Here is a 13,528-nt window from a genome sequence, read left to right as displayed (position 1 = left end):
TGGCATAAATGGCCGAGCATAATAAATGCATGTCAGTTTCCACTCACTTTTTCTTCAATTGCATTGTCTATCTCTGTACTCTCCTTTCCAAATACTTCATGTCCTTTCCTATATTTCCATGTCTCATATGTCATATCTTCCATGAAGCTTATGTGCCTCATGTTTCTGTTCTCCATTTTTATATAGCTCTTTAATTATTTCCTCAGAAACTCTTTTGAATTTTTAAATCTAAACTTACATATGCTGCTCATTCCCACTCACTTTCTATTTTGGTTTGTGTAGTTTGTGTTAATTGTTTCTCTAATTGTTTAAATTCCAACCTGGGATTGTGCTAATTGCAACTTCATGTCAGATCTTGTGCCAGCCTTGGCTGATCTCTCCTGGATCAATATCTGAAATGCATTCGCTTGTCTGTATGTATCCCCTTGTGTTTTACAGTACTTTTCCAATCTTTCAAATAAAATTATTTCCGCTCATGACAACTTTTATGATCCTGCTACAAACTGGTTAATCTCCAAGTTTGATTAACTTTACATGCTCCCCAAATCAGGTTTCCAGCTTTAACTATGATAGACTCTGTTGATATCTCAAAACTTATTAAAGAAAAGTTGCAAGAGCTACTAACAGTTCAATTATAATTAAAACAGGAAACCTCAAAGCTCCCAGAGGTATTTTCACTTTATCAGTATTAACCTCTAAATCGAGTTACCAATATTGTCACAGGTTTCATCTAACCCAAGGAGAAAAAAGAGAACAGCAAAAAAAAACTCCAGATGTATCATTTCCATTTGGAGTATACTAGTTGTACTAAAAATAAAACCCCCTAAGTTAGAACAAAAAAGTAGGAAACCACACTTGCAGAATTTCTCAATTTAGCTGAAAAACATCAAGCTCCAAAATATATAAATATATTTGAATACTGTGAACAGAAAAACCTAACCAAAGGTGAGCCAGCACGTATCTGAAAGGACAAGGTCCAATACACTTTCAGTAACTCCGATACACTTTCAGTAACTTTTGGACTCATGGGCATCTAATCAGTTCCAACAGGTGCAGCTCCAAACAAAGGCACAGTATTCCAGCCCCAACAATGGCCATTTTTTTCGCAATGTGCTGCATCAGGAGGTAGAAAAGTTTTCACCAGGATCCTTTATGTGAAAGTTGTGGGTGAAAAGAGCATAAAAGCATATCAATTACTGCAGACCAAATGACAGGGTGAATATACCCCAGATTACATCATCCCACCATCCCACATGGTCAATCAAATCAGGCAAACCCCCATGAAGATTGGCAACCGAAGCCTCCTCATTACGGAAAAAATGAGTGCCTAATCTATCAGGATCATACCCAATGAACAAAAGGCAGTGCTTCAAAACCACAGCAAACTGGTACTACGTAAAGGGCACTCTATCCTCAAGAAATAACCAGTAACCCCCTACAAGGCCTACACCCACTGTAAGCACCAGCTAAGCGCACCAGGCAAACTGGAGAACCAGGATTCACTCAAAGTTGTACCCAAACCCTCCACCCCACTTGATCTGTTTTGGAACACCAAATGCAGAAACAAAGGGCCTTTTTTTACCAAGCTGTGGCAAAAGGGGGCCGGCACTGGCATCTGCACGTGTTTTACACGTGCGCCGAGGCCCCCTTTTACCATAGCTGGTAAAAGGGAAGTCTCACCTTCCTTTAGGAAGTGGCCATGCGGCAAGTAAAGCACTTGCCACATGGCCATTTTGGGGGGGAGACCTTACCGCCACCCATTGAGGTGGCAGTAAGGGCTCCCACGTTAACCTGGGGAGCCCTTGTATAGGCAAACCAATATCCTATGCAATCAAATACTCCAAATCACATCACAAAATCATAACTACTACTACTACTACTATTTAGCATTTTTATAGCGCTACAAGGCGTACGCAGCGCTGCACAAACATAGAAGAAAGACAGTCATAAGTACATAAGTACATAAGTAGTGCCATACTGGGAAAGACCAAAGGTCCATCTAGCCCAGCATCCTGTCACCGACAGTGGCCAATCCAGGTCAAGGGCACCTGGCACGCTCCATTCCAGACAAGTTATACCTAAAAATGCGGAATTTTTCCAAGTCCATTTAATAGCGGTCTATGGACTTGTCCTTTAGGAATCTATCTAACCCCTTTTTAAACTCCGTCAAGCTAACCGCCCGTACCACGTTCTCCGGCAACGAATTCCAGAGTCTAATTACACGTTGGGTGAAGAAAAATTTTCTCCGATTCGTTTTAAATTTACCACACTGTAGCTTCAACTCATGCCCTCTAGTCCTAGTGTTTTTGGATAGCGTGAACAGTCGCTTCACATCCACCCGATCCATTCCACTCATTATTTTATACACTTCTATCATATCTCCCCTCAGCCGTCTCTTCTCCAAGCTGAAAAGCCCTAGCCTTCTCAGCCTCTCTTCGTAGGAAAGTCGTCCCATCCCCACTATCATTTTCGTCGCCCTTCGCTGTACCTTTTCTAATTCTACTATATCTTTTTTGAGATACGGAGACCAGTACTGAACACAATACTCCAGGTGCGGTCGCACCATGGAGCGATACAACGGCATTATAACATCCGCACACCTGGACTCCATACCCTTCCTAATAACACCCAACATTCTATTCGCTTTCCTAGCCGCAGCAGCACACTGAGCAGAAGGTTTCAGCGTATCATCGACGACGACACCCAGATCCCTTTCTTGATCCGTAAGTCCCTGCTCAAAGAGCTTATAATCTAACCCAATCCAACCCAACTCTTCTGCACATCTGGCCAATGAAGGGGTACAGAAAGGAGTAAGCTTCTGTGTCACTCTGCTCTGTATGCGCAATGAAGTGTGCATTCCCAATATAATGCCTCTGGGTGTCCAGAACCAGATAATTACCTGTGAACCCTGATATTATCAGCCCCAAAGCCTAAGAGCTTGGGAGTGAAGAGACCAGTTGCCAAAAAGGCTTTTCTAAGTTAAGGGCAGAAGTGCTGAACGTAGGTAGGTGGCAAAGAAGCACATTCTATACACTGATTTCAAAGATTATAAGTACATATTTATGAATTTATTAAAAGCATATTTCACTTAATCATCTATAGAACCCAACTATGAAGAATGTTTTACACACAGAATTGTATTATGGTATAAGAACATATAAGTGCACATGCCAACAAGATGGTAGACACTTATACAGATGCCAAATGTAAGCATTCCCATGGTGTAATTTAGGTGGAGCAGGGATATAATTTTGACGCACTTGCACATTTCATAAAATATGAATGAACACATGAAGAATACATACACACGTTTATACTTCCTTGTAACAAGTGAAAATATGTGCCTATTTTATAATGGCACATAGATTCCTATGCTGTTTTCCTAAAACAGGCTTCAAATAGGTGCTTTTTCAACTTCTTATATAGGCATTCTGTAATTAATTTGGGCATTTCATGTTTTAGAAATGTTTAAAATAGGGACCAGTAAATTTTTCTATCATTTGTCTGGAAAAAATTCTGAATTGTGGTCTGTAGGCTAGTATCTAATTACTTCCAGTTGACAGCTGTTAATCAGAAAAAAAGTGTGTTCTGATCTTTATATAGCATTAATTTCTAAGCTAATTACTCTAATGTACTGCCCAGAAGCCTAAATTAATTTCCAGCTTACTGTATTCATAGAATTTAAAAACTAAAATGAAAGACATGACTAAAAATTTCAATTCACATGCAAAGGAAATAAAGCTCATATTCATTCTGAATGGATATATACTTTCTAACATTTTAGAGATATACACACAAGAGAATCAACTTTGACAATGTATTTCCAGACTGACCTAATGGTTAGAGTGATAAGACTATGAATCAGGAACACCTTTATTGCTGACATTCACTTGAAAAAGTCACCTTATTTCTTCTGACTTTAGGGACCCATTTAGGGGTTCATTCCTCAAAACACTTTCACACCTCTGGAGAGATAAACAGTGAATAAATATTAAAACACTTATTTTAGAAGGCTTATTTGTAGACTTGACAGTATTGCAACGCTGAACCAGTATCCATGTCTAAAATGTAATTTTTACAAAGGCTGGAATGTACATATTGAAGGCCTGGCTACGTTCAGTTATTGTCATACAGGTCAGAAACATGTTAGGGTCATGGAATTGGTGGTGTTCAGCCATAGACATGCATAACTGATTTCACAAAGGACACCAATATGCATGGTGGGGTCCTTAAATGCTGGCATTTCCAGCTGCCAAAAAAGACAAACATCAGCCTCACCTGTCTTTTGGGACTGCTTGTATTTGTGGTGACTGCAGGAAAACTGAGTGTGAGTCTTTGGTTTCATTTAAATCTGTTCATATAAATATGTCTTTGCCAAACTTTTATCCCTCCATTGTATCTTAAGCCTCTCATTTAACCTCTCTATCACTCCCTGCAAGCGTCCTATCTACGTCATTCACCAAACTTATCACTTCATCTGTAGCCCATTCAACCTCCATCAGTGTGCTTTCCCAGTCCCACAGTAGGTCTGTCTGTCTGTCAACTCCACTACACAGAGGGGGCAACCCATGCCCACATACCTAGGGTCACCAAATCCCTAGCCTTTTTGAACATTGGCAGCTTCTAGTCTGTACTGTCACTGCAAGTCTCAGCCACATAACAGTATATCACACTCATGGCCTTTCTCACCTACACCTTTTTTTTTTTTGTTACATTTGTACCCCGCACTTTCCCACTCATGGCAGGCTCAATGCGGCTTACATGGGGCAATGGAGGGTTAAGTGACTTGCCCTAGAGTCACAAGGAGCTGCCTGTACCTGAAGTTGGAATCGAACTCAGTTCCTCAGTTCCCCAGGACCAAAGTCCACCACCCTAACCACTAGGCCACTCCTCCACTCCTTTGAATATATAGCATTCTTTCATACTGTGAAGCTTGGGCACCAAACTATGACCCAGTTTTATGAAATGACCCATTTCTCATCTGTCCTGGGGATCATAGACTGCAAATGTATGCCTATCAGGAAGGGAGATAACCGACCACAACAGAAAGTCTATTCACTCCCTCAATATGAATGTGTTCTTACCCATATTCCTAGGATCCTGTCATGATACTTACTTCCTATCACACCCTGGAATCTTTGAGAAGTTTGAGAGCAGTGAGCTTACTGGCAGTTGACTGTTTGATAAGACCTGCACTATCTCATATTCATGCCTGCAGAACTGATGAAGTCCCTGTGTCCTTACAAAGCTACCAATTCATAGCCACAAGCATCTGTGTTGTGTCTACTCCCCACAGTTTACAGCCATTTTTTCACCTCATGAATGTTGTCTGCTTCTTTATGTCCTACATAAAGACAGCGGCTACCACAAAACAGATGGCTTATGATCCACGTGCGTGACACCCTATACTGATGCTAAGAAGTGTTACAGTAAGGTTCATCAGAAAATCAAGGCCATTACTGATAGAACTACTGGCCTGCTCAAAAGTTGCTTCTGGTCCCTCGACAGATCTGGGGCTGAACAGCTGTATAGGCTGGACAGAGTCAGTCACATATTCATAGCATGCTGTATGTTCCACAATTTCACATTGAAGCACAGACAACCCCTTTCAGAGAGAATGGGATGCAAGTCCATGACACAGAGGAGGATCCTGCGCCACCCATCCCCATAAACTGGACCAGACAGCAAGGGATCAATTAATATACATGCAGTTTCAGTATTATTGTTGTAATTGATGACAGTGCCCATCAGTTTCATTTTCATCCCCCAAATAATAACAAAAAAAACAAAAAGGCACACAACTGCTTACAAAACAGTAGATGAAAAACAACAAAGCAGTGGAATCAAATGTATTTATTGGAACAATACCCGACGTGGCCACGTTTCGCCCTCAGGCTGCGTCAGGGGTATAAACTATTAAAAACAAACAAAACACAAGTATAAAAACATGTATAACCATACATATTAACAATGTCATAAGCATGATTCAACTAATAAAAGGCAATTATATAAAAAAGAGATTCAACATATATAAAACAATCCTTTAAGAGTTCTAAAAAAACATGTATAGACATACATGATATCATCTGTAAAACAAATATTTATAATTATCATTAAAATCATACATCACATAAAATATTTTATCAGAACATCTACAATTACTCATATCACATTTATAACTCTCAATAAAAAATGTTAAGATCATACAATTAGAATCAAACATTTCAATGAAGAGGGGAAGAAATTTCTTTATACATACCTATCAAAAGTGTATGTAAATATATCATACACACTAGTAGTTCCAAAATCTAGTTCTACACAGATATAAAAACAAAAGATAAAAATATCATCAGACAAGAAGTATATCTAAATGTGCACAAAACCTTTAAAAGACTCTAGACATTCTAGTTTCTCCACTGATATTCTTAACACAAAACCAAAAAACCTCCTTAGAAATAAATAACCAGTCCACATTACTGCTAGAGGCAGGAAGCAGTTCACTAAATAAAAGACTTCTCACAAAAATATAACAACAGAGGAAGCACTGCAAGCACTCAATCTTCAAAACAACATCTAGTAGGTCTCCATCAGATCACAGCTAGACTCCCTACATATTCCAAAGATGTGCAAGATGAACAGAAATAAAGCAAACACTTACCCACTTATCTGCTACTTCCAACTAAACTGATATGCATTAGCATTACTAGCTTCTGAGACCCATGACTCATATAGCATCATCATAAGGTTAAAGGTCATCTCCAAGCACATTGCAAGTATCTTAAAGGGCCAGATAGCTATTTTACATTGGAGAGCCAGATTTAAAAATAAACAGTGCTTAATTGTGAAATGTTCATAAAGATTACAAAACTGATGATCTAAATCAATAAAAGCTTACAAATGGGTATAAACACAATGCTTTCAAAACCGAAAACTCTAGGAATAAGTAATGTCCACATTACTGCTAAGGCAGGTAACAGTTCACTGAATGAAAAATTTCTCACAAAAATGTAACAGCAGAGAGAGCACTGCAAGCACTCAATCTTTAAAAACAACATCTAGTACGTTTCCATGAGATCACAACTAGACTCCCTACATATTCCAAAGGTGTGCAAGATCAACAGAAATAAAGCAAACACTTACCCATTTATCTGCTACTTCCAACTGAACTGATATGTATTAGCATTACTAGCTTCTGTGAGACCCATGACTCATATAGCATCATCATGAGGTTAAAGGTCATCTCTAAGCACATTGCAAGTATCTTAAAGGGCCAGATAGATATTTTACATTTGAGAGCCAGGTTTAAAATAAACAGTGTTTAATTGTAAAATGTTCATAAAAATGGTGATCTAAATTAATAAAAGCATATCTAAACAAATGGCTTTATCATAGAAAAACCGAGTAGTCACTCTCTTGATTTAACCCATATGGTTTCACTGTATTAAATTTAAAAATAAGCCTCTGTTCTGCCTTTAACAGCAATTTGTTGACATCTCCACCTCTCCAATGTGTTTTGATTCTCAATAATACAAGAAATCTCAATTCTTCAAAGGAGTGCATAAAATCATGCATATGTTCTACCAGTGGTTTTTCAAACATCTTGTTTTTTATGGCACTCTTATGTTCTGCAATACGTTTGTTGAATATACGTACTGTTTTACCAATATATACAAGTCCACAAGGGCAAATAATTGCATAGACAACCTGAGATGTTTTACAATTCGAATATTGTTTTAGTTCAAATTTTTCTCCTGTCTTTGGATTTTCAAAAACTTTTGCTTTCAGATTTACTGTACAAAAACAACAATTCAAGCATGGGAAATGCCCCCAAACTGGATCTTTCCTTACAGGTACTGGTAATGCTGATGGGTAAGTGTTTGCTTTATTTCTGTTGATCTTGCACACCTTTGGAATATGTAGGGAGTCTAGTTGTGATCTCATGGAAACGTACTAGATGTTGTTTTTAAAGATTGAGTGCTTGCAGTGCTCTCTCTGCTGTTACATTTTTGTGAGAAATTTTTCATTCAGTGAACTGTTACCTGCCTTAGCAGTAATGTGGACATTACTTATTCCTAGAGTTTTCGGTTTTGAAAGCATTGTGTTTATACCCATTTGTAAGCTTTTATTGATTTAGATTTAGATCATCAGTTTTGCTGATGGGTAAGTGTTTGCTTTATTTCTGTTCATCTTGCACACCTTTGGAATATGTAGGGAGTCTAGCTGTGATCTGATGGAGACCTACTAGATGTTGTTTTGAAGATTGAGTGCTTGCAGTGCTTCCTCTGTTGTTATATTTTTGTGAGAAGTCTTTTATTTAGTGAACTGCTTCCTGCCTCTAGCAGTAATGTGGACTGGTTATTTATTTCTAAGGAGGTTTTTTGGTTTTGTGTTAAGAATATCAGTGGAGAAACTAGAATGTCTAGAGTCTTTTAAAGGTTTTGTGCACATTTAGATATACTTCTTGTCTGATGATATTTTTATCTTTTGTTTTTATATCTGTGTAGAACTAGATTTTGGAACTACTAGTGTGTATGATATATTTACATACACTTTTGATAGGTATGTATAAAGAAATTTCTTCCCCTCTTCATTGAAATGTTTTGATTCTAATTGTATGATCTTAACATTTTTTATTGAGAGTTATAAATGTGATATGAGTAATTGTAGATGTTCTGATAAAATATTTTATGTGATGTATGATTTTAATGATAATTATAAATATTTGTTTTACAGATGATATCATGTATGTCTATACATGTTTTTTTAGAACTCTTAAAGGATTGTTTTATATATGTTGAATCTCTTTTTTATATAATTGCCTTTTATTAGTTGAATCATGCTTATGACATTGTTAATATGTATGGTTATACATGTTTTTATACTTGTGTTTTGTTTGTTTTTAATAGTTTATACCCCTGACGCAGCCTGAGGGCGAAACGTGGCCACGTCGGGTATTGTTCCAATAAATACATTTGATTCCACTGCTTTGTTGTTTTTCATCCCCCAAATAATGACAGCAGTGTTCAATATCATCCTAATCCCATCTCCCTATATGTGGCATTACTACCTCTTTCCCCTTTTTCATCCCATCTATGAGGGACACACAGTCATTATAAGATAAAGAAAAACAAGTTCCAGGGGTTGCACACACCAACATAAGATCCCAGGCTATACCACTTGTTTTCTGATAATGATAATGACAGATTAAGAGAAGACTAAGATAAATATTTATTTACAAAGCAAGCCAGAATAATAGCATACAGAAGAAAAGATTGCAATGCTTCCGTACAGATCTCAAGACTTATACCATCGCAAACATAAGCATAAGATGTCTTTGATGCAAACACACTTGAAATTCAGATAAAACCAACTAGATATCCTGTGTGATCACAACTCTTAAAACTGTTTGTTTACTCTTTCCAAAAATACTAGGACTAGGGGGCATATGATGAAGCTACAAAGTAGTAAATTTAAAATGAATCAGAAACATTTTTTCTTCACTCAATGTGTAATTAAACACTGTAATTTGTTGCCAGAGAATGTGGTAAAGACGATTAGCTTAACATGGTTTAAAAAAGGTTTGGATGGCTTCCTAAAGGAAAACTCCATAGACAATTATTAAATGACTTGAGGAAAATCCACTGCTTATTCCTGGGATAAGCAGCATAAAATGTATTGAACTTTTTTTTTTTTTTTTTGGGGGGGGGGGTCTTGCTAGGTATTTGTGACCTGGACTGGCCACTGTTGGAAACAGGATGTTGGGCTTCATGGACCTTTGGTCTGTCCCAGTTTGGAAATACTTATGTACTTACGTAATACCAGTCATAACAACATTGTTAGAATGCATTTAAAACATTTAGAACTGCAAAACATTTAGCATTACTCTGAGGTGCAAAAGGTTAAGCACTGCCCTGGGATGCAAAATGTTTAGCATTGCAAAATCTTTACCCCAAGGTAGTGCAAAACGTTTTGGACTGCCACAGGTGCAAAACCTTTAGCTGTTGGCTTTGTTGTTGTTGTTTTTCTTTTTTTAACCTTTATTTAATTGGCACTGCACAGACATGGAATAAGGTACATACACCAATTAGCAAATACAATATAAAGGACATCAAATCACAAAGAGCAACTGAAATAAAAAGAATTTTGTAATGCCCAAATCCTCTATAAACAACTCTGGCTCATGTTTCAATGGTTATACTCCCCTGCAGTAGAGACAGATACTGAGCCAAATAAGCATCTGGGGTTTTGTAAAATGGCAGGCATAGACATTTTCCAGTCCTAAATATTTAGAGCTGCTGTAAATTTCATAAACTTGGAGGTACTAATTATCAATGTATACAGCCCTCCCACCTAGACATTTTTGTAAGACATATTTAAACATGATACTTGCCATTTTACAATCTCTGGCAGAAGCTGCATGGGAAGGTTTGTACTAGCTTTAAAGCAGCAGCTCTTGTCCTGCAAGGGTATCCTCACCTCAGAGGAGGAAGACGTGTGTGGGGTGCTGAGACACCATGAACATCTTTTTGTTGTGGTAGGGCAAAGGCATAGCGCCTACTTTATACAAAAGGTATGTGCTGGGATGCGCCATGGTGACAGAAGACTGTTCCAGTGCCTCAGACAGTAGAAGAGGCTGTGGAAAGAATGATGTACTTGCTGAGAACTAGACATAATCACAGAAGATGCTTGCTGTACCCCAGAGGGGGAGGGGAAGGGGACAGGTGAGGAGCAAAAGATGGTCGGCATGGTATTGGAAGGGTGGGGGGCTGTGGGAGCAGGCAACACAGCAGAGAGTTAGCTGGCTGGTGGATGGCAGGTAGTAAGTGTGGAGACAGAGGGGTTTCAGAATACAGACCTGGGTGGACAGAAACAGCAATGAGGCTCACAGACTGTATCTCAGCTCTCTCACAGTCAGCACCAATGCACACAGTATCAGAAATATGCTGCAGTGGCATTTAGTCATGGTCTAAGTCCTAATTTAGGTCTTGTATTGTCTGTATGTTAATGTGCTAGCCAGAATCAAGGTTGGGTGTAGAGAATGCCACAGTTCTAGAGCAATTGGAAGTCGGACAATTAAGAGCGGACAATTGGAGCAGACAATTTGACACTAGGGCAATTGGGAGCAGGACAACTGGGCGCAGACAATTTGGCATGGGCAACTGGTGGTGGACAAATTGTTGCAGACCTTTCAGCATGATAAAATGAAACTTTGTAATGGCTTTATTAAGAAAACACAATAAAAAGTGGCAATTGATCTTGTACATTGATAGTTGACAAGCAAATATATATATATATATATTTTTTTTTTTAAGTCAATGTTAGCATTCTCTAAAGGATGGACTAATGCTATAGAATCAATTAAACTAGTTTATTTATTTTTTTAAAGATGAGTAAAGGATGCACCAATGTAGAATCATTTAATGAAACATATCCAAATAGATTTGTCACTCTTTTAATCAATCAAGTTAATGTTGTGGTCGCAACTAAGCAAATAAGCCATAGTTGAACGACAATCCATGACAATCGTTCGAATGATCGAGATCCCAGTATTTCTTCTGCAAGGAAGGCTATTCTCCAGTAGTGAGATGTTTGATATGCAGACAACTCATGTTCTGTTCCTTTTGTAGTTTCAGCACTAGCCTCAGCGTTGTTTGATGGACAATTTGTACAGACTGTGTAAATGTATTATGCCATCCCACAACTGCATTGTTTGTTCATGGTGTGTTGCCACAAACAGTCTGGTAATGGTCCAAGATGCTGGAAGGCAAAAAAACACCACCTCTTCGTCGTCAATGCCGTCTTCCAATGAAAGTGTCTTCAAAGTAGTTCAGAAGGTCATTGACTTCATAAGCACGAACTTTCCGGATGTGCATAGCAAAATCTGGATTCATGTTGTAACGTCCGGCATAGCCATATTCCTGCATCTTACGCCAAATGGATTGTCCAAAATAAAAATGGCATCCATGAATTTACAGATTAAAGATTTCAGTAAATGCATTGCCTGTAATTGACCTTAAACACTTCTAAGCATATTCAAAAGACATTATTTCACATCTTAGTAGAGTTTGGGCTCTGCTACACTACTGGTGACAGAAGGGAACCTGCTGGGCTACTTGGGAGCACAGAGACACTAAACATAACACTGGGGAGAGGCCCCACCCAGTGTGACATCATCAGGCTGTTGCTTAGTATCAAATGTCTCTGCAGAATGGCTGCATGTTCAGGAATGTTCTAGGGATACCCTAGAAATTCTTTAGGGTTATTTGATGATTAGAGCACCTGGCAGTAAGATGGGAAAGTGGAAAGGAATAGTGAAGCTTTGACTAGCATCATCTGGAAAACTTGTAGGACCTATGGATAGATATGATGTTCAAAAAATGTTCACTAAAATACTTTTTCCAAACAGAACCATGTCTCAGACTTCTCTGCCCTTAGGGCTTTCTCTACATCCTGTTTTGAGAATACCTCCTCCTATTCCTGGGAAAAATCCTGCTAATGATGAGCAAGGAGAAACCTCCATGGAAAGTGCATTTTCCACCTCTGAATCCACATTATCTCCTGATTCCTCTGGTTTGGTTCCTCTACTACACCCTTTTTGTTTTATAAATGGAAGTACCATTGGAGTCACATCCTGAGGATAATGAGCCTTGGGGGTTTACATTAAAAGATGTTTGGACTTTGTTTCAAAAGACCAATTAATTTTTGACTGGTAATATGAAACAGACAGTGGATTTTTTTTATAAACAGTAGGTGCTGAACTGTGAAAACGATTTACGACCATCTTAACTTCAGGAGATCATTAAAGACTTACCTGTTTTGCAAGGTCTATCCCACTGACCCCTGACCCTATTTAAATGCATCAACTCTGCAACACAACATAACCTTAGATCATATTGGACATTATATATAATCCTTATTATTGTTGACCCTTATTGTACCTTATACCCTTGTTATGATTCTGCCGGTTTGGCTGAGGGGGAGGGGGGACGTCTCTTCTGATTGGCTGCCAGGGGTTGTGCTGACGTCAGGGGATAGTACTTTAGCCTGCAGCTGAAGAGTTTCTCTGCTTTTGCGTTACTTATTTGGTGGTAACAGGAAAGCCTGATAGGTTTCTCTCAGAATGTGCTCTAGGTTCTGACAGGGATCTGTGTTGATTTAGAGTATTCTTTTCCTTCCCTCTGGGTTAGCTGCTGCTGTGTGTGTGTGTGTGCGAGTAGCTCTGTAATCAGGGTCAGCTGCTCGTTTGTTTAGTGGGGGCTGGGCATTGCTCAGCCTCAGGGTCTCTGGGCTGAGTGAGAGGGTTCTCCTTTGTTTGTTTGTTTTAAGGATTTCTCTTCCCAGTGTCCAGGCCTGCTGGCTCAGTGAGTTTAACCCTTTGTGTACAGTGTGTATTGTATTCCTGCCTCTGCCAGTGTGTTTGTTTGGATGGGCCCCACTCCCTCTCGGGAGGGGAAGCGTTCTCTCTGATTGTTTGTGGATTTATGGCACTCTCTCTCTGCTGGCTCTACAAGCTTAACCCTTTGTGTTC

General features: G+C 38.8%; 1 long non-coding RNA gene across 1 annotated transcript; it reads right to left on the bottom strand.

Moving 5' to 3' along the window:
* Positions 1 to 1,857: 1,857 nt before the first annotated feature.
* Positions 1,858 to 12,840, bottom strand: LOC115467919. The gene is made up of 3 exons (XR_003941784.1): positions 12,760 to 12,840; positions 6,379 to 6,383; positions 1,858 to 1,870 (listed from the first exon to the last, which is right to left on the bottom strand). It is a non-coding gene; the product is annotated as an uncharacterized LOC115467919 (long non-coding RNA).
* Between the last annotated feature and the right edge of the window lie 688 nt (positions 12,841 to 13,528).

Source organism: Microcaecilia unicolor, chromosome 4 (assembly GCF_901765095.1).
Source record: "Microcaecilia unicolor chromosome 4, aMicUni1.1, whole genome shotgun sequence".
In the NCBI taxonomy this organism is placed as follows: Eukaryota; Metazoa; Chordata; class Amphibia; order Gymnophiona; family Siphonopidae; genus Microcaecilia; species Microcaecilia unicolor.
This window is presented reverse-complemented; position numbering and strand designations above follow the sequence as displayed.